At 44.9% G+C, this 24762-nt stretch overlaps 1 protein-coding gene and 1 pseudogene across 2 annotated transcripts in view; both read left to right on the top strand.

Moving 5' to 3' along the window:
• Nucleotides 1-24762, top strand: part of LOC124613962 (laminin subunit gamma-1) — a 1180138-nt gene that overhangs the window by 940626 nt on the left and 214750 nt on the right. The window lies entirely within an intron of this gene.
• On the top strand, nt 5782-5899 carry LOC124614335 (annotated as a pseudogene).

The following is a 24762-nucleotide window of genomic DNA, read 5'->3' as shown; positions in this document are numbered from 1 at the left end:
ATCGATGCTCGGACTTTGTTGGGTGTCCGAATCACTGTTGGATACTAAATTTCGCATATCACATTCCACTACCTACGTACACTTCACATACCTTAACAGTGGCACACTTTTGTTGAACAATATCATCCTCAAACCACAGACTGACTGAGACAATAGCTACGTATTCATGAAGACCAACTATGGGCTCAGAAAGGTTCATAAAGATACTTGCGTAGATGTTCATAATTTGCATACTGACCGCTGACTGACGGAAGCACTGTCCTGCACATCTATTTATAGAAGTGCATACGAAAAACAAACATCATTTCTTGTCATATTTTTTCTTTATAGTAGCAAAGCTAGCAAATCTAGTGGTCTTGAAATTCAAATGAGTCAAGAGCAAGTATGTTTAACTATGGATTGGACAACGGGTACTATTTAGCGTGAACAATTTCTACTTTCGCGGCTATTCCCGAGCTCCACAAAAAACAGCTAAAACGTGAAATTTTCTAGATCGAAGAACTGACAAATTGACACGTTTTCCCCATGAAAGTGGGCATTTTCAGAATCAGGAAAATTATAGATGCAAGACTATGGTACTGAATTTTGGAAATAACATTACTCAGCCGGCCGGGGTGGCCGAGCGGTTCTAGGCGCTTCAGTCTGGAACCGCACGACCGCTACGGTCGCAGGTTCGAATCCTGCCTCGGGCATGGATGTGTGTGATGTCCTTACGTTACTTAGGTTTAAGTAGTTCTAAGTTCTAGGGGACTGATGACCTCAGAAGTTAAGTCCCATAGTGCTCAGAGCCATTTGAACCAAATAACATCACTTAAGATTACAACATTCTGGAGGACGAGAATTTTGATTATCAATAAGTTTTTGGAAAATGTAAAATGTTAGCTAAGGAAAGGAGAATGAGGGCTTTCAGGAGAGGTGTATTATCATACAATTGCCTGGTTGGTCACTGCAGTTTCCATTTCCACATGATCTTAAACTTTTCGAATTATGGATATTTACCTATAAAAATTATTTCTAAGTAAATCGATTAGGCTATAAGCCTACGATAATAGCACCAGAAGTATTATCTGCCACACGCCTCAAGGTAGCCTGCACATAACAGATGTAATTGTATTGTGAGGGGAAATGAAGATAGGTGGACAGCAACAGCACTGGCGAGTGGCATAAAAACCTTGATGACTGAAACAATAATAGCAGCCTTGTTGGTGCAGCTTGTTGTTGCCTTGCGAGCTGCGAAGTTATTAGCTCTCTCGTGTAGAACTCGGCAGGGCGAACCGTAAACGCAGGCAAAACGAGAACTAACTCGGTCACGTGAACAGGTAAGTACAGCTACGTTCCAGTTCAAAGAGATGCGTGTGTGTCTCACGTGACAAGCGATCGCAGAAAATGTCCTGTTGCAAGCGGCCGGTACGGTTTGCTGTTAACGTCATTACATTTATTGACTGTGACATGGAGACAGAAGTGGCTGCATTCATGTAATAGGTGAGGGATCATGCAAGAAAGAGGTTACAACTGAGTAGTTGATGGTGTAGTAATTACGGAGGGAAGGACACTACGCTGATCGGATGAGGATATTGCACGATTCTATGAGCTTGCAAAATGGACGCCCACAATGAGGCCACCTTAAAATCCTCTCTGTTGCTCATAACGCTGTCTCACACGAATAAGTGGTATCCTCGTGTCCTTCACAGTGCTCACTCAATATCTGACGCTGCTCACGTCCGTTATATATCCTCGCAGGCGTGGCAGCAACACTAAACACACTGGTACGCTCTAGTGGCCCTTTTGCCTGTCATAGAGATTTGCAAATCTATAATCATTTACATACCTGCCAGTGGTGTATAGGTTTAAGAAGTTACATTAACATCCGACAACGTCTCCTAGGTGCTTTACTTTCGTTGCACCAAAATTTCGTTCTGTACTGTCGCCCAGCGCCTGTGCGTAAGCTTGGTTTCCACAGGTATGAACTACTCGTGCGTCCAACCAAACCACTACCAGTACGCTTGGAGTGAAACTAGCTTCTCTCCTATTCGTAAGGGAGCTAACATGGTTGGGCCGTTTTTTTAGCCGAAGAGCTTATGTTGACGCTGACAAAGAGAAAACGGTTGCACAAATATTGGGTAGAGAAATGAAATGGTTTGAAGATACCCAATAGACTAATAAAGGGGATTTCTACCGAGTACTAAAATAATTTTCGAACAAGTAAATTCGAGTTTTAATTCCTCTTGAGCTACACCCGTGGTCTAGGGCTGCCGGCACGGTAGCTCAGCGTGTTCGGTCAGAGAGCCGGTTGGCCTCTGTAATAAAAAAACTGAGTGGAAGGATCAACCACCGAACTTTAACAGGATGTCCGCAACGACCAAACACAACGATCAATAACGAACAAAATGAAAAAAAAAACAGAAAAAAAGAGAAAATAAAAGAAGAAAAAAAAGGGTAGCGTCTTTGACTCATAAGCAAAAACGTCTTCGGTCCCGGGTTCGATCCCCGCCACTGCCTAAATTTTGATAAATAATCAGCATTGGCGGCCGAAGACTTCCGGCATAAGAAGTCAGCCTCATTCTGCCAACGGCCTTGTCAAAGAGGGCGGAGGAGCGGATAGAGGTTCAGGGCACTCTCTTGTGCTAGGGGTGGGAAATTGCCACTAAAGGCGGAAGAATCAGCAATGATCAACGACATGAGGATGCAGAAGGCAATGGAAACCACTGCATTAAAGACACGTAACGTGTATCCACAGGACATGTGGCCTGTAATTGAAGAAGTGTCATGATGATCTCTCCATTGGCAAAAGATTCCGGAATAGTCCCCCATTCGGATCTCCGGGAGGGGACTGCCAAGGGGGAGGTTACCGTGAGAAAAAGATTGAATAATCAACGAAGGGATAACGTTCTACGAGTCGGGGCGTGAAATGTCAGAAGCTTGAACGTGGTAGGGAAACTAGAAAATCTGAAAAGGGAAATGCAAAGGCTCAATCTAGATATAGTAGGGGTCAGTGAAGTGAAGTGGAAGGAAGACAAGGATTTCTGGTCAGATGAGTATCGGGTAATATCAACAGCAGCAGAAAATGGTATAACAGGTGTAAGATTCGTTATGAATAGGAAGGTTGGGCAGAGGGTGTGTTACTGTGAACAGTTCAGTGACCGGGTTGTTCTAATCAGGATCGACAGCAGACCAACACCGACAACGATAGTTCAGGTATACATGCCGACGTCGCAAGCTGAAGATGAACAGATAAAGAAAGTGTATGAGGATATTGAAAGGGTAATGCAGTATGTAAATGGGGACGAAAATCTAATAGTCATGGGCGACTGGAATGCAGTTGTAGGGGAAGGAGTAGAAGAAAAGGTTACAGGAGAATATGGGCTTGGGACAAGGAATGAAAGAGGAGAAAGACTAATTGAGTTATGTAACAAGATTCAGCTAGTAATAGCGAATACCCTGTTCAAGAATCACAATAGGAGGAGGTATACTTGGAAAAGGCCGGGAGATACGTGAAGATTTCAATTAGATTACATCATGGCCAGACAGAGATTCCGAAATCAGATACTGGATTGTAAGGCGTACCCAGGAGCAGATATAGACTTAGATCACAATATAGTAGTGATGAAGAGTAGGCTGAAGTTCAAGATATTAGTCAGGAAGAAGCAATACGCAAAGAAGTGGGATACGGAAGTACTAAGGGATGACGAGATATGTTTGAAGTTCTCTATCGCTATAGATACAGCAGTAAGGAATAGCGCAGTAGGCAGTACAGTTGAAGAGGAATGGACATCTCTAAAAAGGGCCATCACAGAAGTTGGGAAGGAAAACATAGGTATAAAGAAGGTAGCTGCGAAGAAACCATGGGTAACAGAAGAAATACTTCAGTTGATTGATGAAAGGAGGAAGTACAAACATGTTCCGGGAAAATCAGGAATACAGAAATACAAGTCGCTGAGTTATGAAATAAATAGGAAGTGCAGGGAAGCTAAGACGAAATGGCTGCAGGAAAAATGTGAAGACATCGAAAAAGATATGATTGTCGGAAGGACAGACTCAGCATACAGGAAAGTCAAAACAACCTTCGGTGACATTAAAAGCAACGGTGGTAACATTAAGAGTGCAACGGGAATTCGACTGTTAAATGCAGAGGAGAGAGCAGGTAGGTGGAAAGAATACATTGAAAGCCTCTATGAGGGTGAAGATTTGGCGGATGTGATAGAAGAAGAAACAGGTGTCGATTTAGAAGAGATAGGGGACCCAGTATTAGAATCTGAATTTAAAAGAGCTTTGGAGGACTTACGGTCAAATAAGGCAGAAGGGATAGATAACATTCCATCAGAATTTCTAAAATCATTGGGGGAAGTGGCAACAAAACGACTATTCACGTTGGTGTGTAGAATATATGAGTCTGGCGACATACCATCTGACTTTCGGAAAAGCATCATCCACACAATTCCGAAGACGGCAAGAGCTGACAACTGCGAGAATTATCGCACAATCAGCTTAGCAGCTCATGCATCGAAGCTGCTTACAAGAATAATATACAGATGAATGGAAAAGAAAATTGAGAATGCGCTAGGTGACGATCAGTTTGGCTTTAGGAAAAGTAAAGGGACGAGAGAGGCAATTCTGACATTACGGCTAATAATGGAAGCAAGGCTAAAGAAAAATCAAAACACTTTCATAGGATTTGTCGACCTGGAAAAAGCGTTCGACAATATAAAATGGTGCAAGCTGTTCGAGATTCTGAAAAAAGTAGGGGTAAGCTATAGGGAGAGACGGGTCATATACAATATGTACAACAACCAAGAGGGAATAATAAGAGTGGACGATCAAGAACGAAGTGCTCGTATTAAGAAGGGTGTAAGACAAGGCTGTAGCCTTTCGCCGCTACTCTTCAATCTGTACATCGAGGAAGCAATGATGGAAATAAAAGAAAGGTTCAGGAGTGGAATTAAAATACGAGGTGAAAGGATATCAATGATGCGATTCGCTGATGACATTGCTATCCTGAGTGAAAGTGAAGAAGAATTAAATGATCTGCTGAACGGAATAAACGGTCTAATGAGTACACAGTATGGTTTGAGAGTAAATCGGAGAAAGACGAAGGTAATGAGAAGTAGTAGAAATGAGAACAGCGAGAAACTTAACATCAGGATTGATGGTCACGAAGTTATTGAAGTTAAGGAATTCTGCTACCTAGGCAGTAAAATAACCGATGACGGATGGAGCAAGGAGGACATCAAAATCAGACTCGCTATGGCAAAAAAGGCATTTCTGGCCAAGAGAAGTCTACTAATATCAAATACCGGCCTTAATTTGAGGAAGAAATTTCTGAGGATGTACGTCTGGAGTACAGCACTGTATGGCAGTGAAACATGGACTGTGGGAAAACCGGAACAGAAGAGAATCGAAGCATTTGAGATGTGGTGCTATAGACGAATGTTGAAAATTAGGTGGACTGATAAGGTAAGGAATGAGGAGGTTCTACGCAGAATCGGAGAGGAAAGGAATATGTGGAAAACACTGATAAGGAGAAGGGACAGGATGATAGGACATCTGCTAAGACATGAGGGAATGACTTCCATGGTACTAGAGGGAGCTGTAGAGGTCAAAAACTGTAGAGGAAGACAGTGATTGGAATACGTCAAGCAAATAATTGAGGACGTAGGTTGCAAGTGCTACTCTGAGATGAAGAGGTTGGCACAGGAAAGGAATTCGTGGCGGGCCGCATCAAACCAGTCAGTAGACTGATGACAAAAAAAAAGGCTATGTTTCTAGCTTTTATAGAAAAATCTGGGCAACGGCCTTGCCGCAGTGGATACACCGGTTCCCATCAGATCACCGCAGTTAAGCGCTGTCGGGTGTGGCCGGCACTTGGATGGTTTACCATCCGGGCCGCCATGTGCTGTTGCCATTTTTCGGGGTGCACTCAGCCTCGTGATGCCAATTGAGGAGCTACTCGACCGAATAGTAGCGGCTCCGGTCAAAGAAAATCATCGTAACGACCGGGAGAGCGGTGTGCTGACCACACGCCCCTCCTATCCGTATCCTCAACTGAGGATGACACGGCGGTCGGATGGTCCCGATGGGCCACTTGTGGCCTGAAGGCGGAGTGCTTTATAGAAAAATCTAATACACGTATGCGAGATGGCACGCCAGCACTTATTAAAGTACAAGTAATTTTGCGATATCTGTTAACTAAAGACACTTTCATCACTGCCACACACGTATCGCACTACAAACAGCACTATTTCTAATTTTTTTATGTTAAGGACTTGGATGCTACGATAAGGATAGAAAAGTAAGGTTTTTGTCCCAACAGTTCTACTTTCTTTTTATTTTTGGGTTTAGTCAAGATCCTGATAGGCAACAGATATTGAAAATGTTGACATTTCCTTTTTCGGTAAGGTACGAGTATTGTAAGCAAACGTTTTACTACTGTGTAGAACAGTCTGCTCACTGATTGCGCCAATACGGACACTCTTTTGTTTACATAAGATTTAGTATTGTATCGTATGTTAACCGGAGGCCTAGAAACGACGGAGAGGCTCCGTCCCCGCCGCAGCCGCAGTGGTCCACAACCCCACGACGACTACCGCAGTCCACCCCTCCTCCGCCCCACACCGAACCACTCTTTCAGGGTAATTGCGCGGTTCGGTCCCCGGTGGACACCCCCCCCCCCCCCCCTCCCCCCAGAGAACGTCTCGCACCAGACGAGTGTAACAACTGTGTTTGCATGATAGAGTAATGGTGGTGTATGCGTACGTGGAGAACTTGTTTGCGCAGCAATCGCCGACATAGTGTAGTGGAGGCGGAATAAGGGGAACCAGCCCGCATTCACCGAGGCAGCTGGAAAACCGCCTAAAAACCATACACAGACTGGCCGGCCCACCGGACACGACACAAGTCCGCCGGGCGGATTTGTGCCGGGGACCAGGCGCTCCTCCCCAGTCCGGAAAGCCGTGCGTTAGACCGCACGGTTAACCGGGCGGGCTTACATAAGATTTTAGTTAGGCTCAACAGTAGCTTTAAATCTGTAAAGGCGCAAATAAATTTTGTATTTCCATTTGACCGAAAATCTCGTAAACAGACACACGGCCGGGAGAGCGGTGTGCTGACCACATGCCCCTCCATATCCGCATCCAGTGACGGCTGTGGGCTGAGGATGACATGGTGGCCGGTCGGTACAGTTGGGCCTTCGTGGTCTGTTCGGGCGGAGTTTAGTTTTTTATTTCGCCTTAATATTTTCACTCAATGATTGAAGCAACACATTTTTATCGTTATAAGAGTGGTAGGAAAGGTAAAGTTCTGCCTTCTGCCCCAAGACGGGCCAATTGAGCTCGAGCGGCCACCGTCTCATTCTCCGCGCGTAGCGCCACTGGATGCGGTGTGGCGGGGCACGGACACAGCGTTCTCTCGGTCGTCGTCGTGTTTCCTGACCTTGGAACCGCCACTAATCGGTCGAGTAGCTGCTCAGCTGGCCGCACGAGGCTGAGTGCATCCCGACCTAGTCCTCCCACCACGGAAAAACCCGTGGCTTACCGAGAATAGAACCCGGGTTTTCCGCATAGCAATCAGCCGCACCGACAGCTCAGCTACGAAGGCGAACTTTATCGTTACACTGGAATAAAAAATACCTTTACAATATTGACTGTTCGGCAATAATATGAACCTCAGCAAGTGCACACTTTGTTGCAATATTTTTCGAATCTGTACATAACTTCAAATAATGCTATATTACTATACTACAAATAAGTGATTTATAAGAATAGCTGAATTCTAGAATGAGATTCCTATCGTGCGCTATAACGTGGTACATGCATGAGATTGACCGAAAATGTTAGTTTTCAATTTATTTTTTTATTTATTCGTAGATCCCATGGACAATAAGATCCCAAAGTTTCTATCATTAATTCGCGTACAAAATACCTGAATAATAATTACGCATGTGATGCGATCTTCCTGTCACACCCATTTTTTGAAGCAACAGTTCAGTACTAGCTCCGTGAACAACGTTTCCATAGATTACTTTAACGTAACTTGCACGGGATACATGCAGAAAGCTGTGATAATAAATGAAAAGCACCAGTTTGCTTTTGTTCTAGAATATTGCTTTTATTGTTAACCGGTTTTCGGCTTACAAGGCCATCTTCAAACAATAAAATATTACTTTTATTGTTAACCGGTTTTCGGCTTACAAGGCCATCTTCAAACAATAAAAGTAATATTGTAGAACAAAAGCAAACTGGTGCTTTTCATTTATTATGATGTTGTTCTACCAAGTAGCGACGGAAGATTCCGTTAAAGCTGTGATATATACTCTTTGGTTTTATAGATCTGTGACTTTGCTCCGTATCTTAAAAACAATAAGAAAGTTGGAAGATGGAAAGGTCACTGGTGAACACAGCTGACTCACATCAAAGAGGATGATAGATACTCTTAAAGTATATTATGGCAAGGCTATCAGACACAACCTATCCATTGTAAGTGACATGGAAAGTGCAGTACGGGCTACGTATTTCCACATGACGTCATCAGACAAACATCCCAGTCACCATCTGTACCACATTAACTAGTGTAAATATCGATAGGCTCACAGGGATAAAAGCCTCTACATTCACGAGGAGAGGTCTCCAATTTGTATCTTGGATGTTGTCAAGCCCACTTAAAGGTTTCTGGTCGATTCTGAACTTCTAAACTAGTGTGTTCACGCCGATCCAGATTCCAAATGAGTCTATAAATTCACTCATATGGAAACCATGACCTGAAACCACATTTTCGTCTGCCACAGTTATCAGAATTGCAATTTATGATGCAGCTGAAACGTCAGTTGACATGATAAAGGGAAAGATGGCAGAAGACAAGAAACCAGAAGCGAAGCCTCGAAGGGAAATAGGACCCTGAGTACAAACCTGGATCTTTCAGAACAGGATAAATGAGAAGAGACTTTGGCTTGACCTTTAAATTGCATTTCCTGAAAATTATTCTTTTAAGTTTATGTACCTTTTTCGTGGACTGTATGAAGCCTACATTTATTTCTATGAATCCAATAAATGTCGTCTCAACAGTAAATTTTGAAATTCTGAGTAAGCAGATCTGTGCTTGAAATTCTGCATGAATTTTGCATTATAGTTACAGAATTATAATTAAACAATTCTTCCATTCGATGTATGCAAAAAATCTCGTGGGACAAGCTTACTATATACAAAGAGATCTCTTGCACAGCGTTTAAGAGAAAGGTATTGTCTTATTTTTTGAAAATAAAATTTGTAAATTCCATGAAATAGTTAAATTGTACACTGGTATAGGTAAGCGTATTCAAATACAGAGATATGTGAACAAGAAGAATAAGGCGGTGCGGTGGGCAACGCCTGTATACTCGTATGACAACGAGCGTCTGGCACAGTTGTTAGATCGGTTCCTGCTGCTACGATGGCAGGTTATCAAGATTTAAGTGAGTTTGAAGGTGATATTATAGTCGGTGACGAGCGATGGGACACAGCATCTCCGACATAGCGACGAGGTGGGGATTTTCCCGTTCGACCATTTGAAGAGTGTACCGTGAATATCAGGAATCCGGTAAAACATCAAATCTCCGACATCGCTGCGGCCGGAAAAAGATATACAAGAACGGGACCAACGACTACTGAAGAGAAATCGTTCAACGTGACAGAAGTGCAACCGTTCCGCAAATTGCTGATTTCAATGCTGGGCCATCAACAAGTGTCAGCGTACGAACGATTCAACGAAACGAAATCGACGTCGGCTTTCGAAGCCCAAGGCCCACTCGTGTACCCTTGGTGACTGCACTAGACAAAGCTTTACGCCTCGCCTGGTTCCGTCAACACCGACATTGGACTGTCGACGAGTGGAAACATGCTGCCTGGTCGGACGAGTATAGTTTCAAATTATATCGAGCGGATGGACGTGTATGGGTATGGAGACAACCTCATGAATCCATGGACCCTGCGTGTTAGCAGGGTACTGTTCAAGTTGGTGGAGGCTCTGTAATGGTGTGGGGCGCGTGCAGTCGCAGTGATATGGGGCCCCTGATACGTCGAGATACGACTCTGACAGGTGACACGTACGTAAGCATGCTGTCTACTCATCTGCATCCATTCATGTCCAATCTGCATTCCGACAGACTTGGACAGTTCCAGCAGGACAATGCGATACTCCATACGTTTACAATCATGCTACAAAGTAGTGGCCCCAGGAGGACTCTTCTGCGTTTAAACACTTCTTCTGGCCACCAAACTCCCCAGACATGAACATTATTGAGCATGTCTGCGATTCCTTGCAACGTACTCTTCAGAAGAGATTTCCACCCCCTCTTACTCGTACAGATTTATGGACAGCCCTGTAGGATTCATGGTGTCAGTTCCCTTCAGAACTACTTTAGACTTTAGTCGAGTCCATGCCACGTCGTGTTGCGGTACTTCTGTATACTCGCGGGGGCCCTACACGATATTAGGCAGGTGTACCAGTTTCTTTGGCTCTTCAGCGTATACTGCAAGGAAGTTAACACCAATTGTGTTAATTTCATGTAAAGCAAGGTACAAAATTTCATTGCCGTATCTTCAAAATTGTGGATTTGGTATATATTTTAAATGGTGTATGTTTTTCATGAACGTGCCCCCTTAAGAACATTTTACCACTTTATAAATAATATATTTATTTTGCCATGATACTAACTACTGCCGGCCGAAGTGGCCGAGCGGTTAAAGGCGCTGCAGTCTGGAACCGCAAGACCGCTACGGTCGCAGGTTCGAATCCTGCCTCGGGCATGGATGTTTGTGATGTCCTTAGGTTAGTTAGGTTTAACTAGTTCTAAGTTCTAGGGGACTAATGACCTCAGCAGTTGAGTCCCATAGTGCTCAGAGCCATTTGAACCATTTGAGCCTAACTATTCACGTACCTAAAGAAAACATTCAAAACGTGTACTGTCCAACGAACGAGAGCAGAATTAAAACAGATCCACCTAGCAGCAGTTGCTAAAACTGGAAGGCGACGATTGGGAAAGCGACTTCGTGAAAGAAATGCCTTTCAACCTTCGCAACTTATACATAAGTACAGTGCGCAGGTGGCAATAAATTAGACATTTGTGTGTATCTAGGTGTTCACTAACGCCGGCCGGTGTGGCCGAGCGGTTCTAGGCGCTACAGTCTGGAACCGCGAGACCGCTACGGTCGCAGGTTCGAATCCTGCCTCGGGCATGGATGTGTGTGATGTTCTTAGGTTAGTTAGGTTTAAGTAGTTCTAAGTTCTAGGGGACTGATGACCTCAGATGTTAAGTCCCATAGTGCTCAGAGCCATTTGAACCATTGAACTGACGTTAGTGGTGTTGAGGTCATGCACGCACAAGTAATTAATTCCTGTGGAAACGCGGTTAAGCGCAGGCCTCCTTGCAAGAGGCTTCGTAAGTCTTCAGCTCGCTTTGACGGTTTATACCTGCTGTGCCGTGCCGAAGGTTGAGCTCCGTGGCAGGAGGACCGGGCGTGAGTCAGTGTCCTGTTGGCGTCCGCTTGATCGCAGCTTAGCGGGCCGGGCGCCACTCCCTCGCGATGAGTCACCTCTCCACTCCAGAGCAGCCGAGTGGTGGGGGCGGCGGCGGCAGAGGTGGAGGCGGAGGCGGGCTCTGCGTTTCGGTGCGGAGGCCAAGGCTGTCACCGTGCGCTGACTCTCGCGTCGCGCCGAGCGGTCGCTCTAGAGTCTCCATCTTCAGTTCTTACGTAGTAAAGGGCAATGACACTGTGCTTTCGATCCGTGCTCGTCGATCACCAGCGTTAGATGCCACACTGGGGAAACTATGAAATATTGTAAGCTAATTTTGCCTGGTAGTCTTTAGATTCTTGACCCTAATGTGTACTGGAGTCTTGCTATGCTGGTGTCTGGGTCGATCCCTATCTCGGCAGTTTGATTAAACGTTTGCACTCCAGGTGGTATAAACCGAACGAGATGGCGGTTGGCACTGAACCCGCATTCGACAGTAAGAATAGTTGACCATGCACTAGAGAGATATGTACCCAGTAGTACGTTTTATAATGCGAGGGATCCTGCATGGTATACTGTCACTGTAAAAACACTTCTAAAGAAACAGAAGCTACTGCCAAAGAGATGTAAACCAAAGTATAGGTCTATAAATGGGGAGATGCTAAATAAAAGCCGGCCGAAGTGGCCGTGCGGTTAAAGGCGCTGCAGTCTGGAACCGCAAGGCCGCTACGGTCGCAGGTTCGAATCCTGCCTCGGGCATGGATGTTTGTGATGTCCTTAGGTTAGTTAGGTGTAACTAGTTCTAAGTTCTAGGGGACTAATGACCTCAGCAGTTGAGTCCCATAGTGCTCAGAGCCATTTGAACCATTTTTTTGCTAAATAAAACGTGTGTGGCTGTCAAGAGGGCACTGACTACCCTAGCAGAATATTGTCGAATGATCTTTCACAAAACCCGAAGAATTCTGGTCGTTTTTAAACGTTGTTAGTGGCTCCAAAGTTAGCGTTCAGTCACTCGTGGATGACAGAAGAACTGATATTGGAGGTAGTAAAGGAAAAGCAGGTATGCTTAACTCTGTTTTCAAATATTCCTTTACAAAGAAGAATCCAGGAGAATTCCCCAATTTAATCCTCGTACCACTGAAGAAAATGGCTGTAATAAGTGTTAGTGTCCGTAGCATTGAGAAACACATGAAATCATTAAAATTGACACAAAGCTCCAGGGACCGATGGAATCCCTGACAGATTGTGTACTGACTTTGGACCTGCATATGTCCCTCTGCTACCTATAACCTATCAAACAGCCCTCGAACAAAAAACCGTGCCCAGTAGTTGTAAAAAAGCAATGAGTGACCCCATTTACAAGAAGGATAACGGAAATCACCCACGAAACTACTGAGCAACAGTTTTGACATTGGTTTGTTGTAGCACCTTATAACATATTCTGAGATCAATATAATGAGGTATCTCTGACAGACTGACCTCCTCTGTGCCAACCGGCATGGATTCCGAGACAACGATCACATGAAACCCAGATGGTTCAAATGGCTCTGAGCACTATGGGACTTAACATCTGAGGTCATCAGTCCCCTAGAACTTAGAACTACTTAAACCTAACTAACCTAAGGACATCACACACATCCATCCCCGAGGCAGGATTCAAACCTGTGACCGTAGCAATCGTGCGGTTCCAGACTGAAGCGCCTAGAACCGCTCGGCCACAGCGGCCGGCTATGAAACCCAACTCGCAACTTTCTCACATGACATATTGAAAGCTCTGAATCAAGGCTCTCCGGAAGATTCAGTATTTCTTTTTTCCTGAAAAGTATTTGACTCAGTATCACATCTACGCTTATTGTCAAAATTACTATCAAATGGGGTATCAGTTAATCTAGGAAGGAAATTGCTTATAAATCGCTTGTGAGACTCTTGCTAGAATACTGGCCAAGTGTGTGGAAACCGTACCAAATAGGGATAACAGCGGATAATGACCATACGTAGAGAAGGGCAGCGCAAATGGTTACAGATTTGTTTCATCCTGGGAGAGTGTTACAGGGATCATGAAAAAATGAACTGACAAGCGCCTGAAGGTTGATAAACTACCCCAGAAAGCCTACTTACGAAGTTTAGAGAACTGGCTTTAAATGATTATTCTAGAAATATGCTGCAATCCTCGACATACTACCCCCGTAGGGCTAAATTAGTTACAGCACGCACGGAGGCATTTACACGACCATTCTACTCGCGCTCCATACGTGAATGGTACGGGAAAAACCTTAATAACTGGTACAATGGGAAGTACGCTCTGCCATGTACTTCACAGTGGTTTGCAAAGTGCAGATGTAGATGTAGACGGTGGTACAAATCCGCGTTCTGCCAGCCAGATTTAGTTTCCGATCTTCCCCTAAATCGCGTGAAGCAAATGTTAGAATGGTACCTTTGAAACGAAACAGCAGATTTCCATCCTATACTTAACCTTTTCGAGCTCGCTGTCCGTCTTTAGGGACCTCGAAATCGACGGTACTTTAAAGTCTGATCTTATTTCCTTCTTCCAGTACAAAACCGGAATGGCACCTCCAGCAGAAACAGGGCTGAATTGTTTCGACGATTTTCGTCTATTGAATTACTGTTCCGTCTGTAATGACCCATTGTCGAGGAAGCTTTAAAAAGATATACATTATTACGGCACGCCAAGTAATGTTTATTGATTGCTGCACTACACATCAAAGTGACACAGAAACATTACCCTGCTTTTCAACATAGTCACCGAGTCAGCAACGGTTAGAATGTTCTACCAGTCCTTCAGTTCCTCAGCGAGACCGAAATCCGCTCTTTGGTCACGGAACCATTCATATGTATGAACGTCTTCATCATTGGAAAATCTCCCCCCCCCCCCCCCCCCCCCCTGACCATATGTTCTTTCAGCTTGCAAAGATCTACAAATTGTACGGAAATCGCGTGTTGCAAGCTCTGAACTTCCCGATGAGCATCACCCACGTGTTTCCAGATTTGGTCAAATTGTTGGCACCATTCCTCTACAGCGTACTTTGGAGTACGTCTCCAGTAGCCGCACGATTTCACTCCTGCACTGTGATGCTCCTGTTATCCGTACCGCGTCAAAACTGTGTATGCTGGAAACACGGAACATGGACTCTCTTCTGACGATGTGCCCCTCTTGTTGTACAGTGGTCTTAGAGTGGGACGACATGGTTAACTTAGTTCTTGAAGTCTCCCAGTAGAAACGTTAACAACAGTAATCCTACAGAAAAAGACACCTTTTTGCATCCGTCCCTTCTCGAACAACCTGTTTCAGTGTTCTGAACTGTCTATGTAGCACTATAAGTCTCCTTGCTATACATACTGTAAAGTAGGTGTTAAAGGAAATCACAGTAAGCGAGCAAAGGAACAACAGAATGATTTCAAATTCTGTAACCTTCTTTTGGCAGACAGAGTCGGTGACCGATAAGGCTTCACACGTCCGCCGTTTCATACATGTAACTTTCCCATTCAGACGCGAAACTACCAATGTATAAGAGGCTGTCAGAAAGCTTCTATTCCAAGGCCGTACAGTCCAGAATCGGTATGTCAATCAGGCAAAATCGCTGTGAGCACTGAGGCAATCATCCCGTCTATGCACCAGGTTGAAGATACCCATTCGATAAACGCCGTGTGTTGCTGCGTAAGACGTCTGTATCTGCTTGTTGTACATCCTTGTTCGACAGAAACCACCGACCCTTCAAGGCCTTCTATAAGGGACTGAAGGAGTGATAATTGCAGTTGGGAGAGATCAGGGCTAAAGGGCGGATGCTCGAGTGTCTGCTACTTGAGTTGGCGTAATTTCAGCATTATGGCACTTGCGATATGGGGATGTGCGTTATCATGAAGTGGCAGCACGGTTGCCGCACCATTCCACATCGGTGGTTTCGACAGACATGCTGCCCCATAGCCGGCCGCGGTGGCCGAGCGATTCTAGGCGCTGCAGTTCGGAACCACGCTGCTGCTAAGGTCGCAGGTTCGAATCCTGCCTCGGGCAGTGATGTGTGTGATGTCCCTAGGTTAGTTAGGTTTAAGTAGTTCTAAGTTTAGGGGACTGATGACCTCAGCTTTTAAGTCCCACAGTGCTTAGAGCCATTTGAACCATTTGCTGCCCCATACATATTCTTCCTTCTCCAATGGATGTTTACCGGTGTTTGTCCTTCGCCAGCAAAGGAACGAATAACATTGCAGGGGTCCTGTTTGGACGCATTTGGTAACAACGTCACCATAGTTCACGTTTCCGCATTTGTCACACGCACGTCGGAAAGACGCGAATGATACATTAAACCATTGCCTACATGTCCGCATCAGAGTTGCCCTACGTTGCAGCAACGCTCTCGGACGGAAACTTTGTGATCGCCGATATTTGTTGACAACATTAGTTCCTTACCTAGGTTTTCTGCAGCTGAATGCTACAGTGTAACTGTCTACAATCTATTGGTACAGACAGACGACCGACCGCCGTGTCATCCACTCTCAGTGGCGTCATTGGATGCGGGATGCAGGGCCGTGGGATCAGCACACCGCCACTCTACTGTTTGGTGTTGGGTTTTCTGACGCTGGAACTGCTAATTCTCCGACGAGTAACTCCTCAGTTTGCCCCACGAGATTCAGTGCACGGCATTCCAATCCTCCCTCCAGGGAAAAGTCCCTTGCAACGCCTCGAATTGCACTCGTGTCCCCCGCATGTCAATCAACAGCAATGACCACTCACCGATGGAGGCGGACGATGAAGAGGAAAATAATCATTATTTGTGAGCTTACTACGAATAAGTTCGCTTTATTGTGTTTGCTGTATGTGTGATCGTACACTCCGGAAAGTCACATATACAGTGAGGTGACAAAAGTCATGGGATTCCTCCTAATATCGTGTCGGACCTACTTTTGACGGGCGTAGAGCAGAAACCCGCCATGGCATGGACTCAAGAAGTCGTTGGAAGTTCCCTACAGAAATATTCAGTCATCCTGCCTCTATAACAGTACGGTACATAATTGCGAAAGTGTTGCCGGTGCAGGATTTTGTGCACACCTGAACTCTCTATTATGTCCCATAAATGTTCGATAACATTTGTATCGGGAGATATGAGTGGCCAAATCATTCGCTCGCACTGTCCAGAATGTCCTTAAAAAGAGTCGCGAACAATTGTGGCCCTTCGAGATGGCGCATTGTCATCCATAAAAATGCCATCTCTGTTTGGGAATATGAAGCCCAAGAATGGCTGCAAATGGTCTCCAAGTAGCCGAATAGACCAGAGGCCCCAGTCCATTCCATGTAAACAAAGCCCACACCATTATGGAGCCACCATCATCTTGCACAGTGCTGACATCTTGGGTCCATGACTTCGCGGGGTCTGCGCCACACTCAAACCCTACCATCAGCTCTTACCAACTGAAATCGGGACTGATCTGATCAGGCCACGGTTTTCCAGTCATTTATGGTCCAACCGATATGGTCACGGGACTAGGAGAGGCGCTGCAGTTGACGTCGTGCTATTAGCAAAGATTTCGCCGCACTGTCCTAACAGATACGTTCGTTGTACGTGCCACTTTGATTTCTTTAAGTTATTTGACGCAGTGTTGCTCGTCTGTTAGTACTACAGTGTTGCTCGTCTGTTAGCACTAACGAGTCTCCGCAAACGCCGCTGCTCTCCGTCACTAAGTGAAGGCCGTCAGCCTCTGCTGGGCCGTCCGTGGTGAGAGATAGTGGCAGAAATCTGGTGTTCCCGGCACACTCTTGATACTATCTATCTGTGAATATTGAACTCGTTAACGATTTCTCAAATGGAATGTCCCATGCGTCTAGCTTCAGTTACCATTCCGCGTTCAGAGTCTGTTAATTCCCGTCGAGTGGCCAAAATCACCTCGTAAAACTTTTCACATAAATCATTTCAGTCAGCTCCGGCAATACATTGCCCTTCTATACCTAGCGTACGCGATGCTACTGCCATCTGTAATTGTGCATATCGGCCGGCCGTGGTGGCCGAGCGGTTCTAGGCGCTTCAGTCTAGAACCGCGCGACCGCTGCGGTCGTAGGTTCGAATCCTGCCGCGGGCATGGATGTGTGTGATGTCCTTAGGTTAGTTAGGTTTAAGTAGTTCTACGTTCTAGGGACTGATGACCTCAGATGTTAAGTCCCATAGTGCTCGGAGCCATTTGAACCCATTTGTACATATCGCTAGCCCATGATTTTTGTCACTTCAGTGTACGTGTTCAGGCTTGCATATCGCTTGACGCACGCCGTGTTTTAGGCACGGCAGGAGTTAGCTCTAGTCGGCGGTGTGTCGCGTGACACAGCGAGAGAAGGGTCGCTGGTGAGGACCCAGGTGGGCGTGTCCCCGGCGGGGCGCCGGCGCACTTCCGGCCAGGCCACGCCCAGCCGCAGTCGCGTGGCGCCGCCTGCCCTCTTCTGTTCTGTTAGGGGGTGGGGGAGGGGGGGGGGCGAGGGCGAGGGCCACAGCGTCGGCATCGTGCTGCTTCCAGGGATACAACTGTTGGCACTCTCTGTCCGCAACTTACACATCGTGTTTCAGACTTTTTGCATTAAACCAGTAGTGCTATATCGCGTCATGGAGAACTAAAATGTTCGCTGACACTTTTTGTGACTTGTTTTCGGTTGGGTATCTCCCTGAAGGCTTCAGGGCGTACGCACTCTAACGTGAGAACACCTTAAGTGTTACGTATCATCCAGTCATCTGCTCCTATGAAATGTGGTAGGTCAAGCAAAAGTTACGGCCCCTGATTCACTTCCAAAATATTTTTATCCGCTTAGAGACACTCTCACTTAAGGTTTTATTGTTGAAGACGCTGTCAATTTACTGGGATACGTTGTGTGCACACACTGCCAGTTCGGTGAAATCTCCGTCGTTCAAGGGTCGACGAATACCAAAGAGCGCCTAGCGACGTCTGTCTCTAACAGAAGTTGTTTTCCATGATGTGGTCTCTCACTTCTAGACGTTTGATTCAAAAACTTTGAAACACCCTGTATGATGTTCCTGGCGCACTACGTCTGCTCCGTATAAGACAGACACTACAGGAACAACAAAATACGATTAACTGCATCTACAGGTATACTTAGCAAAACACTGAACAATTTGTGGCGAAGGGTACTTCGTACAAATATTAGCGTTAACTCAGTTCAGTTTCATTCGCGTACCGAGAGGGAGAAAAATAAGTTTAAAATGGCTCTGAGCACCATGGGACCTAACTGCTTAGGTCATCAGTCCCCTAGAACTTAAACCTAACTAACCTAAGGACATCACACACATCCATGCCAGAGGCAGGATTCGAACCTGCTACCGTAGCGGCCGCGCGGTTCCAGACTGTAACGCCTAGAACCGCTCGGCCACGCCTGCCGGTGGCGGCAGCAGGACACTATAGGTTTTCGCAAGAGTTTCCTTGGTCTTTCTTCCAAAGGTTCCCATTTAAGTTCTCCGAGCCTTTTTGTTACACCTTCCTATTGACTATAATGACCTGTTACGATACTAGCAGTGCGTCTCTGAATTCGTTCAGTGTCTTCTATCATATGTACGTATGCGATTTTCTTTACAGGTACATGGCACTTTCCCAGAACTCTTCCATGAAGTCTACATCTTCCACTCGTCTTCCCTGTTTCTGGTTTTACATCTTCGCGCGATTTCACGTAACTTGTGATACGATGTCGCGCAGAAAGCATGGACTATAATGTAAATTACTGCTCTAATGGACCACATAAAAACAGCAGATCCGTTTCTGCTAAAAAAAAACTAAAAAATAAAGTAAAAAAATTATATTTGAAGTGTTTCGGGCTTACGACATCCTCAGAACCACAAACAAGAAGCCTTTATACACAGTAGAATATTGCATGTGTACACTTTCAACATCAGTGCTCAGCCCACAGATGTTTAAGCACCGATGCTGAGAGTGTACGTTTGTGACGATATAATATGTATAAATGTTTTATGCTTGATGTTGTCAGGAAGGGCTAGCCCGAAACGCGTCAAGTGCAAACTATTTTAAACAACAAGGGGTCTGATGTTTTTAAAGTGACCCGTAGCAAAAGTATATAAAACATGTTCACAATGCGTCATCTCATACTTCTTCTTACGAGGGTTGTTCAATAAGTAATGCCCCACATTTTTTTTTTAAAAGCCATTAACATACATAGACAAATGTCCTTGTTGGTGCTTCACATTTGATGTTTGCTCTGTGCGCCGGTGAAGTTTCGAACCGTTCTGGCAGATGGCAGAGCCGTAGTACAGCGTCAAAATGGCGCCTACGACTCATCTTACAAGCAACGTGCTGTTATTGAATTCTTGTGTGCAGAAAAAGAAAAGGTGGTGAACGGCCATAAACATTTGTGCGCAGTGTGTGGCGATGCCGTGCTTACAGTTGGGTGGTGGGCAAAGAATGTTACAGCCTGAGGAAATTCAGAAACAGAGCTCCATGATCAGCCACGCTTGGGTCGTCCTGTCACAGCAACTGCTCCAGACATGCTGAATCGTGCGGATGTCATTCATGCCGACCGGCGCATCACAACTCGACAATTGGCTCTACAATCGTCGGTCTGCATTGGAAGTGCGTCTGCAATGATTGAGACTCTCGGATATTCAGAGATCCTCACGATGGGCTCCACGAATGTTCACAGCGGACTACCAGATTCAAAGATAGGCCATCTCATCTGGATTGCTGGAGCGTCTTGAGACCGACGGAGAGGCCTTTCTGTTACGGATCGTTACGGGGGGCGAAAGCTGGGTGCACCGCTTTGCCCCGGAAACAAGAAGGCAGTTCATAGAGTGGCGTCAACCTCATTCACCACAAAAGAAGAAATTCAAGACAACCCCCTGTGCCGGAAAAGACATGGTGACAGTCTTGTGGGAAGGTAATGGCGTCATTCTCGTGGATGTGATGCCAAGAGGGCCAACCATCAATTCAGAGGCATACGTGAAGACTATGAATAAACTCAAGAATCGTTTACGACGTGTTCGATCGGACAAGAACCCAACAGCAATCTTGCTCCAACACGAGAATGGACGTCCACACACAAGTCTGAGAACCCGGGAACACATCGCGAAATTGGGTTGGACATCATTACCTCGTATCATAAGACTTCCATCTCTTTGAGCCGTTTGAAGATTCTCTACTGGGAACACACTTTGAAGATGACGGGAGTGTCAGTCATGAAATGAAAACATGGCTACATCCACAGGACAAGAGCCTTTACCAGCAGCGAATACATGCTCTTCCACAACGTTGGCGTACGGCTGCAGAGCGTGATGGAGACTACGTAGAAAAATAGGACATGGACAAGACATGTTTATGTATATTGTCACCAAATTCTGAGTCTTAACAATAAATATGTTCTCAGAAAAAAAGTGGGGCATTACTTATTGAACGACCCTCGTACAATTGAATCTAAATATTTGTACGGTACCACTAGTCCTGTAATCGGATACTATAAGTTGCTGTCTTTTTATTATGGGCATTATCAGGAAAGAATGAAGTTTACTCAATACGTGATTACTGGCAATCTAAATGAACGACCTGACTCTCAGCAAAAAGGGAAAAAAGCGTAATTTTATCCATAACGGATGTTACATGATTTTAAAAGACTGTAGTTAATAATACTTAAAATAATTCAACACTTAGCAGTTTCGACCTGATAAACTCATAATGAGTATTTTGTAAAGGACATCATATCGCAGTTGACTGGAGAAATAATTATTTCACGGTTGGAATTTCGTGCTTAATGACGTTAATAACAAGTGGTAGTGCGAAAGACAACACACAAAAATGAATAAAAAACAGAATGAAAATATAAAATTGTGCAAAAGTCATGATTATTGTAATACATTGCAAAAATGGCAAAAATAACACATAGATTGCTTCAGCATGTTGTGGCGTAACAAGCTTGCTACGCCACACTGGGAAGGGAGCCGAAAGGCACCCGTACACACACGCCGACTGGCGTCAAGTCTGGAACAGGATACGTTATGACTGCTATAAAGAAAATACGTAGCTTTGGAATATACTTAACTTTTAATCTTTGTTGGTTTACAACGTTCTTCTTGAGACATTTATACGATAACTCTCAAACTAGGTAAGGCTAATGGCGCCTTGCTAGGTCGTAGCCATGGACTCAGCAGAAGGCTATTCTAACTGTCTCTCGGCAAATGAGAGGAAGGCTTCGTCCGTATTGTCGCTAGCAATGTCGTCCGTACAACTGGGCGAGTCCTAGCCCGTATCTCGAGACCTGCCTTGTGGTGGCGCTCGGTCTGCGATCACACAGTGGCGACACGCGGGTCCGACATGTACTAATTGGACCGCGGCCGATTTAAGCTACCACCTAGCAAGTGTGGTGTCTGGCGGTGACACCACACAGCACATAGCTAACTTTAAAATCGTTCGAGCTGAGCTTATTCACAGTAAGAATACAGCAGCATTAAATGAATCGAAGCTCCGTACATTGTGGAAGGATGTAAATGACATGAACTATTATTAAAGCTAACATCCTTGACACAAATCACAGTAAATGAACGTTTTCGTACACTGTTTACATGTGAACTGAGGCAGTTGGCGCGAAAATGCATTCAAAAGTCGTATTTTCTTTGTTATTCTCAGAGAGATATTATATCCCAGTGATAACAACTGTAAGATTGGTATCATATCATCATTTTATATTTATTGACAACATACAATTTTGTATTTAATGTTGTAGTCATATGGTTCAGAAGAACTGGATGGAAAATTATAACTCTATACCATAACACTATACCATTGCATATATATGTTGTTAACAACCGTAGAATGATGATATGATAGCGAATTTACAATTGTTTTCGGTGGAATGTAATATCTCTGACAAGAAGAACTGAGCACACAGGGATGGTTTCGGTTTACTTCTAGGTCAAACATGGTAGTTTTGAGAAGCTCCCCTAATTATTCCTTATTTTTTTCGGATCGTTAACTCGGAAAAATGGTATCGATAATCATGTTAATATCATAAAGCATATACAGGGTGTTTCAAAAATGACCGGTTTATTTGAAACGGCAATAAAAACTAAACGAGCAGCGATAGAAATACACCGTTTGTTGTAATATGCTTGGGACAACAGTAAATTTTCAGGCGGACAACAGATGGCGCTGCAAGTGATGTGAAAGATATAGAAGACAACGCAGTCTGTGGGTGCGCCATTCTGTACGTCGTCTTCCTGCTGTAAGCGTGTGCTGTTCACAACGTGCGCTGTAGACAACATGGTTTATTCCTTAGAACAGAGGATTTTTCTGGTGTTGGAATTCCACCGCCTAGAACACAGTGTTGTTGCAACAAGACGAAGTTTTCAACGGAGGTTTAATGTAACTAAAGGACCGAAAAGCGATACAATAAAGGATCTGTATGAAAAATTTCAACGGACTGGGAACGTGACGGCTGAACGTGCTGGAAAGGTAGGGCGACCGCGTACGGCAACCACAGAGGGCAACGCGCAGCTAGTGCAGCAGGTGATCCAACAGCGGCCTCGGGTTTCCGTTCGCCGTGTTGCAGCTGCGGTCCAAATGACGCCAACGTCCACGTATCGTCTCATGCGCCAGAGTTTACACCTCTATCCATACAAAATTCAAACGTGGCAACCCCTCAGCGCCGCTACCATTGCTGCACGAGAGACATTCGCTAACGATATAGTGCACAGGATTGATGACGGCGATATGCATGTGGGCAGCATTTGGTTTACTGACGAAGCTTATTTTTACCTGGACGGCTTCGTCAATAAACAGAACTGGCGCATATGGGGAACCGAAAAGCTCCATGTTGCAGTCCCATCGTCCCTGCATCCTCAAAAAGTACTGGTCTGGGCCGCCATTTCTTCCAAAGGAATCATTGGCCCATTTTTCAGATCCGAAACGATTACTGCATCACGCTATCTGGAAATTCTTCGTGAATCTGTGGCGGTACAAACTGCCTTAGACGACACTGCGAACACCTCGTGGTTTACGCAAGATGGTGCCCGGCCACATCGCACGGCCGACGTCTTTAATTTCCTGAATGAATATTTCGATGATCGTGTGATTGCTTTGGGCTATCCGAAACATACAGGAGGCGGCGTGGATTGGCCTCCCTATTCGCCAGACATGAACCCCTGTGACTTCTTTCTGTGGGGACACTTGAAAGACCAGGTGTACCGCCAGAATCCAGAAACAATTGAACAGCTGAAGCAGTGCAGCTCATCTGCATGTGAAGCCATTCCGCCAGACACGTTGTCAAAGGTTTCGGGTAATTTCATTCAGAGACTACGCCATATTATTGCTACGCATGGTGGATATGTGGAAAATATCGTACTATAGAGTTTCCCAGACCGCAGCGCCATCTGTTGTTGAAAATTGTAACTACTGTAATTTCGAAAGTTTGTCTGCCTGAAAATGTACTGTTGTCCCAAGCATATTGCAACAAACGGTGTATTTCTATCGCTGCTCGTTTAGTTTTTATTGCCGTTTCAAATATACCGGTCATTTTTGAAACACCCTGTACTTTGAATATATTAATGAAATATGCCTACATTTTTTCAAAGCATTTTGTCTTATTATCAAACTTAATTCTTCAAGCACGAGACCTTTTCAAACTATTCGACTAAATTATGTAATCAATAGCAATTTTAGAATTTTGCCCCCTCTTGTATTAATTTCCGCGGACGCCCGTGACCCTGCCTGATGCTTTGCCGGTCTGTATGTGGGTGAACTGACTGCACTAACTATAGGTCTCAGAGGATCTTCTTCCTCGTGTATCATCGGCAATCCATAAACCTCGGGAGGTGTGGCGGCACGTGGCATTAATTACATCACCACTTTTTCTGTCATACCAAAGGTCTTCGTTAATTTCCTTGCTTAAGGTGCTCCCTTTATTTGAAGATGATACACATCGGAAACTTAGTCGCGATCCAACACAGACCATCATCACAGAAACAGTTTCATTTATTTTTAGAATAATGGCATTTTAGAAATTTTCAGAGTCTCCGTCGTACCTAAACTGCTGGAAAAAAATAAGCGCAGCCTTTAGAGGTTTCCAATTCAGTCCAAATTTATTGTTGTTAAGTGCAAATGGAGCACATGAAATGATTATATTTACAAATCAATAGCACAAGCGATTCTGAGATGTCACGTAACGACCCATGCTGGAACATCCATATTAGTACTAGTTAGCTTCCACGGGCGGCAATGGAGGCGCTGGCGTCCAGTCAATAAAACAGGTGGCGAATACTGTCGTAAGATACCTTAGGCCCCTGC

The sequence above is a fragment of the Schistocerca americana genome, chromosome 4 (assembly GCF_021461395.2).
Source record: "Schistocerca americana isolate TAMUIC-IGC-003095 chromosome 4, iqSchAmer2.1, whole genome shotgun sequence".
Lineage (NCBI taxonomy): Eukaryota > Metazoa > Arthropoda > Insecta > Orthoptera > Acrididae > Schistocerca > Schistocerca americana.
This window is presented reverse-complemented; position numbering and strand designations above follow the sequence as displayed.